Raw genomic sequence first — 9003 nt, 5'->3', positions numbered from 1 at the left:
CCCCAGTCCCGTGTGCTGCCGGGCGTATTCGCTTGGCGGCCCCGCTCCCGTGTCCCGGCCTGGCCCTGGCAGATCATCCCCGGGGAAGAGCTCTCCGCGGAGCCAGTGCTGCGTCCCCCTCGCTGCAGAGGGGTCCTGCCCACCACGGAGGGGTCCGCAATGTGCCCCTTCCTCCTGTGTCCCGCGGGCATCCCGGAGGCGAGCGCTGCCCCAACCCCGGCCGGAGCCGTCTGACAGCCCGAGCTGCCCCGGTGTGAGCGGGTGCAGCCCGTGCCCGGCTCGGGGACCCTCTCAGTCCAGCCCTGGGGTTTGGATCCGCGGCCCGGGGCTGGGAGCTGAGGGGGGAATCACGAAAGCTGGGGACAGGCTGCCGAGGCGGTCAGAGACCCAAAGGATCCTGCGCCCTCCTCTAGGGACCTGGCACCCTGGTCTCTGCAATTTAAGCACTTCACTTTCAATACAGAATCATGGCATCGGTTAGGTTGGAAAATACCTTTAAGATCATCGCGTCCAAGCGTTAACCCATCATTGCCAAGCGCACCACTAAACCACATCCCCGAGTGCCACATCGACATGTCTTTTAAGTACCGCCAGGGATGGTGACTCAATCGCTTCCCAGGGTAGCCGTTCCAATGCTTCAATCTTGTACTTTGCACCGGGTTAGTAAAGCTAATATTTGAGTATTTTTCACCGATTTTGAGTGTATCACCATGTAAACATCTTGTCAGATACAGCCTAAAACCGAAGTCAGTACAAATGTAATATCTCGTGGTACTTCAAGTCAGTGGGCACAGAGGACCACCCAACCTAGCAGGGAGGAAGGATGCATTTTCTGTTAGTAAAACATGTCAGCTCTAGAGACGAGCAACGAAACAGTGGAGTTAAGCTAAATATTAACAGCCACGTGGAGAAAATTTGGTGGAAAAGTTTGTTTCCCTTCGTGGGTCAGAAGTGCTGTCTCCTATAGGCATTAGGGGCATGAGTCGGTTCTGACTTCAGGCAGAGCCACTCAGCTTTGCCATCCAGAGAAAACCTGGCAGGGAAAATCATGGAGGGGGGAGATAACTGGTAATGTGTTTTGCAAAGGGCTGCTGCAAGCCAGTGAGAGCCGAGCTGAGACTACTGAGTGTGATTACAGGCGACTGGAGGATAGTTACAGGGTAAGAACACAGGGCTGAGTACTTCTGAGACTTCAGATTGGAAAATGAGACCTGAGCTTTCACTGTTTGCTCGTAAAACACTCCTCTGTTTTTAGTGGAAGAGAAGACAAATGGAAAAAGACTGCCTCTCTCGGAGATGGCCGTTAACCAGAGTGGCTCATTGTTTCCTCTTTTGCCCAAAATAAATGTTTCTAATTGGTATCTTATGCAATACTCAGGTGGCACATACTTAGCTTTACAAATCTACACAGTGGGAAAAATGGATGTCTCCTCTGCAATCTTTCTCTGAAGGGTATAAACCTGTTTTTGAAAGAGCTATTTGTTGTTTAGGAAATACTAATTGTCTTTGGCTGCTGCTGCTGTTCATGCTTTAGCCTTTTTTCCATTCTCTGCAAGTTTTTACTGCTTTGGTGTATGAAGAACAGGCAACCCAAATCTTTCCTGCTTGAGAGCATTTTTCTTCTTCTTTGCCTTTGTCTCCTGCCTGTGCATTCTGGAGCAGCCCTGCCAGGGTTGGCCATATGGAAGTCAGACAGGTAGGGCACCTTGATGTGGCCCATGGGGCTTCCCCTCATGCTGCCTCATTCATATGCTCATTTCAGGCATTTTCAGCATCAGATTTGTGGCTTCTGTCCCACATGGTGGCTGTGTGAGCTGGGGCAGGTGGGCAGTAGATCCCTAATCCACTTATCAGCTATGTCTATAGGAGCACAGGGTTGCAGGGAGTGTGACCATGTGGGAGCTGGGTTTCACACAGGAGACTTGCAGCTCACAGTGACCTTGGACTCAGGGCAGATGTGAGACAACAAGGGAGCTGCTCTTCCTCTGTGTTTCCCTGCTTTATTCATTCTTACACTAATGCTCGATACTTATCAATCCTGCTTTCTGACCTGGACGTAGAAGGACAGTACACATGGCTCTGAAAATTGCTTATGGAAGACAAATTATAACTGCTGGGCCATAAGGGCTCTCACCATCATGTAGGAGTGAGGGGCAAAGCTCAGAAAAGACAAGGCAAGGAGAAAAAATGAAACGCTGTGTAAATGCCCCATTTTCACCAAAATCCCTTTTGACCGAAGCAGATATGACTGCGGGGGTGAACAGTGAACACACAAGTGCTCCTTTGTTGGGATAAAGCCATGCTGTGCATGTATGTCCAGAGCTGGATGCACACATGGTGTGGCTGAGGGGGTGCAGTAGCTGGTTTCCTTCCCCAGACTTGTATCTGCAGTGTGATTTGCACTTTGAAACCTTGCACCCACAAAAATCAGGCTGAACTCTCCCCGGGCTCTCTATCTGCCTGCCAGGAGGGGCTGTGATCACTGAAGTTGCTGTTGGGTGTCTGAATTGCCATTTCTGTTTGGTGCTATCACTGCCAATTATGTCAGAAATGTGTAAATAGAACTCCACCACATGGACCAAATTCTTCTTTGGTCAGGTGGCCAATTTTTTTTCTTTGCTTTAGGCAAAAGAGCTGATAGAAAATTCATTTTCATTCAACAGCATCCTTGTGCTTGGCTGCTCAGTCCTACAGTAAAAGGGCTGTAAAGAAACACCAGAGCAGCTGGAAGATGGGGCTTTGAAGCTCAGGGGAGTTGTTGCCCTGGCTGGGTTGAGGTCCTAAAAAGCAACTTTTTCAGTGGAGCAAGCTTCTTCCAAATTATTCTTAGTTTGTATTGCTCTTTGTTCTTTATACCTACACTAATATAAATAGAATAGAATAGAATAGAATAATTTCAGTTGGAAGGGACCTACAGTGACCATCTAGTCTTAAATGCCAAAAATATGAATCAAAGTTTTTTCTACTCTTTTTTTTCTTCCTGTCCACAGACCTATGTCAGGTTCCTGATATTTTACCTGCAGTTGTGCCCTGCCCTTCAGGAGGGCTGAAACATTTATTTGGGGCTTTTGACATGAAGGAAGGGCTGCAGTAGAGCTCAGGAATGTAGAGACGTGAGTGTTTGTGCAGACATTCCTTTTCCTACTAAGCAGCAGAGTTTTAGACAGAGATCTGCCATGCCGAGAATGTCATTACCGCACAGCTGCAGGAATTGTTGTCCCAAGGTCTGATGACGAGAGTTGGTTTTGTGTTTGTCCCTGTTCAGATTAAAGCAGGACTCATTTCCAGCAGTGGTGAAGGTTAAGAGCATGTACTGCACAGAAGGATTCCTGATCTTTTGTTTCTTCACTTAAGCCCTTGCAATGCTTACAGCAAAGGTCAGAGCACAGAAGAAAAGCGCTTTTTGGTTTTGAGTCGCAAAGCAGTTGTCAAAGAGTTGAATTTTCCTGAGGGAAAGGCCCCAAGAGAGTTGAGAACCTTAAAGAAAAAGATATTATCTATAATACCAAGCGCAAAATAATTTTCGTGTTTTAGCGTTCCCTGAACCACAGGAGATTGAGTAAGAACACTGGGAAGCAATGTGGTGTTTGTAAGTCAATAATGGTGCATTCATACACGAGGGTTTAGACACACATTTGCAGTTGTAATGGGAGGAAGATAAACCCCAGCCCCTCCCATTTAAGAAGCCTAGAGACACTGAATGGGTGAAATGCCTCAGATTGTGTAATTTAGATAAAGACCCGCTGATGTTCTACTACATAACGCAGCTAAGCAGAGTCAGTTTTTCTGAGATGTTTTCAGTCACTCTGCCTCATGTTTTGCTTTGTTGGAGGCTACACTTGGAGAGCGAGAGTCCTTTGTTTCATCAGGGCTCATCTGCTTCTCTTGCCTCCTCCCCACTTGACAGCGCTTTTTCCTTCGTGTGCCATCGTGTTTATTTCCCCAGCAACAGCGACTGCATCTCAAACATGACTTCATAGAGATTAAGGGCTTTCCGAACGAGTGTCCACAGCAGACTGAAGTCTTCTTCCCTTCATTGCAATTTAGGATTAATGGCTGTGTTTCCCGTGTAATGGATTTTTAAAGCACTGCGGTTCTGGCACTGATTATTCAGGCACACTCAAAGCACAGACTAATGGGACGTAATTTTGTACTGATTCAGTGCTCTGGTTTTCTTATAAATCTCTTACTCCTTGGTCTTCCTGGTTTTCTTCCAGATATGCAGCAAAGCCACACTTGCTGTCACTTGCTGTGGATAAGGGAATTGGTTACAAACTCAGGAGACAATGTTTATCTAGGTATCCCATTCTCTGGTGGAATACACATCTATCAGCGAGACTGGGCCGAGAGGAGATGTGTGGTTCCCTGCTCCTATCTCTTATCCAGGTGATGTAAAGATTTCTAAGTCTTCCAGAGCTTGGAAATGTTTCCAATTCTGGCAGGAAAGCCTTCTGCTTTTATGCCTCAGTTGCTGGAGTTCAGGCTCCCATTGTTAATATCTCACCTACGAGCATCCTTTGAAATCCTGTGTGTAATTCTTGATAATTCCCAGAATGGTGAATCTAAAGTGGGACAGATGCTGAGAAGAGGAATGCTAGTGGGGTTTTACAGCATGAGATTAAAAGAGTTTTGTCTGATAAAGCATAACAAAATGAGGGTTGAGAGGGAATGTGATCATCTTTGAATATATTAGGAAAGGTCTCAGTGCCACGCAGGAGCAAAACACCCCCTGGCTATTCAAGTATGTGAACTGTGCTGGCACAAGAACAAATGGGTATTAATGAGAAATAAACCCATTTACACTGGGGAAGAGATAAAGGGTTTTAATGGTCAGAAAGGTGTTATCTCTGTCAGGAGATGAAAGGCCAAAATTCTAGGCTGAGTTAAAAGGGAGCTTCATTGCTTTATGAAAAGTGATTGAAGAGGGGTTTGTCTGCACTAGCAGTTGCCAATTGCAGTGACCACAAAACCCTGTTTGATCCTAAATTCTTGTTTCCTTTTACTTAAACATCTGTGTATATCTTGAAGGAATGAAGAAAGGCTGTGATATACAGTTTGCCCTCCCATTTTGGGTAGTTATCAAGCACAGCTGCTCTCACAACATTGGATAGGTCCCCCCTCCTTTGGCTCCCTCCTTGTTCCTCAAATACTCACATCAGGCTCAGCCTACATCTCCTGCCTTGGTTGTGGTTCACTGCTGTCTTCCTTTCTCCTTTTGCATCCTGAATGCCTGGAGTGTTTTATACACTTTGAGGCAGGAGTTTACCTGTAGGGTTGCCTGTCTCTTGTAATGGAAACTCCCTCCATCAGCTTTTGGATGACCAATCAACAGCCACAGAAAGAAGGACCAACCAGCTTAAGATGTGTGTTACAGGTTACAGCGAAACTACTTCGTTAATGGCACAACTCCTACCTCATTGCCCTTCTCAGAATATTGGATGTGCAGATATGGCAAAAATAATGTTACATTTCTGGGAAAGGATTTTTACAAACACCTAGGCCCTGTGATTTGATCCAGCAAAACAGAATCCAGCTCTTTAATGTCTTCTCCAGTAAAGATTGAGAACCTCAGAACAAAACCCCAACCAAGTAGCAGAAGACAAGTTCAAGGCAAATAGCAATAGATGATTCCTCACACTAGGTGACATAAGTTGTGAAACTCCCTGCTGCAGGATGTTATGGACAGTAAAAATCAGTAGAGACCAATTCATGTAAGAAAAATAGACTGAGGGCTATGGAGATAATACTTCTGTCTCTGGAGGTTCCTGAGGTGCAAAATGTTGGAGACTGAGGAGGTGTTATGGGTGGATATGACTATATGTTATAATTACTGATAGCATAATTATTTATTATTCTCTTGGTATTATTAATAGTTAGACAAGACTAGCAACTATGAGGCATCTGGTTTGGCCACTTACAGAGAATAAATGTGGGTCCAGTTGGATGGAGACTTTGGCGTGGCCCAGTACAGCTTGTTTTATATTTTGGGCTTTCTTTCAGCCTGCTCCTCGTAGATGGAGGTAGCCCTCCACCACGCGCAGAGCCTGGTTCACTGCCCAGTCTTTGAAACATTGCCTGCAAAAGTTTTAGCTAAGTGACTTAGAAATAGACTGATTGAAAATATATGATAGCTGCAAAAAGCTGTCATATCTTCCCCAGAAGGTCTTTGTTCTGGTTTTCAGCGAGGCATGGGGTTTTGTTTCCAGAAGCAGCTTGGTGCTAAGCGAGCAGTGACTCAGCCTGAGATGGTGGAAGGATGGAATTACCATGGCAGGACAAGGCATGGTTCCTTCTCCTCTAAGATCACTATTTTCACTTCCCTTGCTTGCAGAGAAGCAGCATGTTCTGCATGTTAAGTATCAACATGGCACCAAATTTCATGCACAGTTTTGATAAATAAAATCTGTGTTCTAAGCAAAGGCACCCAGACAAAGCCCCTTTGTGAGAGCAAGACTTAGGCCTAGTGTATGTCTTTGGGAGAAATGCAGAATTCATTTTGGGGAGGGAAACTGATATGAACAGCAGGCCATTTTCCTCTACAAAGGCTCTCTTTCAAGGCTGGTGCATGCAGCAGAACAAAGGCTGACCCCATAATCTCTACTCAACAATAGCTTTGGATATTTTCTTTGATTGTACATGCATACATCATGCCTGGCTGTAAATAAATAGGGCCATGGTTTGATCCACTGTGAGGATAAAGTCAGCCTGTTCCCCTTACATTCTGGTTTCTAGGAAATGCTTATTTTGTGTCTCTGCCTTCTCTTGGCTGAGCGATGTCCATCTTGCCACCAAGGCCAAAGGGTCTCAGTTTAAAGCCCAGTAACAAAGACGTGAAAGGTTTTGCCACCATTTTATTGGTGCCAAACTGGTTAGTCACTTCTTTCTCTAATCCCTGTAACTTCTGGTTTTTTTAAGGACCTTTTCTTGGCTGAATTCATGGCCAACAAACATGTAGGCCAAGAAGAACTTGGGTCTTACAGGTAACTTTAGGCCCATGCTCTGGTAAATAAAAGACTAACTCTCCACTTCTGTTCCTTGTATGTAAAAAGGAGGAAGATACAACTTCCAAAGCCTATCCTTGGATGCCTGAGGTACTCCTACAATAGAAGAATGTCTCCCACTCAAGCACATAAAGCAGTGGTAGTACGCAGATTAGTTATAGTTTTTATAAATCATCCACAAAGTTTTGTGGGAATGAAACGTATTTGCTCAGCACATTTTGTGGTTATACTCATAAATGCAAGGAAAATTTGGGTTGTTGCTCTGGAAACATAGCAAACAACTGGCCTGAGACACAGTGTGTTTGCAATGTAAACATTTGGGCCCTTGTCTATATAATTGTCTGTAACTGGAGAACAAAGCAACCAGAATGAGAGTCTTACCTAATCGTCAGTTGTTTTACTGGATGAAACAATGTTTACTTGGACATTTTTATCCCATTCAGTTCATGCATTAGCCTTAGGCAAAAGTTTTTGCAGCAACAGTTGTCAGAGGCTGTCATGAATGGTCTCCTATGGCATAACTTCACATGGCATAACAACACACAAACATTTTCTGATGACGTCAAAGTCTTTGCGTATGTTTTAAAATTTAGGCCAAGAACACAGAGATTTGTTTCAGCAGAAGAGCTGATGAAATGTATGACTCAGTACATGGAATTTCCTCTAAATACATAAGCACTTGATTAACATCAGCAATTACCCTGAGAATTTGTGACATTCCTATAAATTGACCTCTTTTTTTAGCATTTATCATTTGCATTCCTCAAATATTGTAAGACATGTAGTGATGAAAAGGCAGATTTTCTGGACATCTTAACATCAGAAAAGTGGAGGAAAGCTATATGAGGAAACTTCAGATTGTCCTTGGAAAATTGGTAGGAAAGAAAAACAGAGGATTAAACTAGTGGTCAAAGGGGTAAATATGAAGCCACTTCCATGGACTGATGACTGGTTAAAGCATAAGTAGTAAAAAAAAATTCACATCTGAGGAGGAATGGACTTACAGCTGTTCAGCCTGGGGAAGAGGAGACTGAGGGGAGACATCAAGAAGAATTTGGACAATGCTCTCAGGCTTATGGTGTGATTCTTGGGGTGTCCTGTGTGGGGTCAGGACTTGGCCTCGATGATCTTTATGGGTCCCTTCCAGCTCAGGATATTCTGTGTTTTTAGCAGACTGCTATAGTGATTTATCTTGCTTTTCTTGCATATTCATAAGTGATCTGCAAGAGGAGTGAATAAAGAAGTGACAGCAGTTCCGGATGATATAGAGTTGACTGAGAATAATAAAAATTAAAACTGACAGTAAAGATTAACAGAAGGATCTCAGAAAAGTTATTGGATGAATGGGAGAATAGCAGATGCAATTCATGTACTTAAGGAAAACAAAACAATCCTAACCATGCACAGCGGTAAGGTCTAAAATTAGCTATTGCCACTCAGGAAGAAGAACTTCAACTCATCATGTATAACCCCATGAAAATGTCAATTCGATGCTCAGCAATTAGAGAATGACAAACCAGATGTTAGGTATTGTTCAAACAAGAGAAGTGCACAAAAAAAGAGAGACGTAACAAGCTACTCTAAAAATGTTTTGCACTCCCAGCTAGGAGGCTGCACAACCAGAGTGGTTCTTAACTCCCTTGCTGAAAAAAAAACCCAGATGAAGTAGAAAAAATGTGGAGAAAGCAACAGGAATGGTAACAGGAAGAGGACCTCTTCTCATGAGAAGACTTTTTACTGAGTAGGAAGAGGGGTGATTGAAAGGGTCTGTGGTTGAAGCTGCAATGTCATAAGTGCAATAGAGAAGGTGCAATAGTGAACAAAATTATCCACCTTTTCCCTCATCAAATGAGAGCTTGGGGTCCTAAAATTAACTCCTTTTTCTTCAGTAACAGTTTTTAAACAAAATCCCAGATCTTTACACAGTCAGGCTTTATAAAAACTGTAGAGTTCACTGTAGATGCTCAAGACGAAATTCAAGGAGAAAAGTCAAGGGAGAAAA

This window comes from Corvus brachyrhynchos, unplaced genomic scaffold (genome assembly GCF_000691975.1).
Source record: "Corvus brachyrhynchos isolate BGI_N302 unplaced genomic scaffold, ASM69197v1 scaffold1, whole genome shotgun sequence".
NCBI lineage: Eukaryota > Metazoa > Chordata > Aves > Passeriformes > Corvidae > Corvus > Corvus brachyrhynchos.
Note: the sequence above shows the minus strand (reverse complement) of the source record.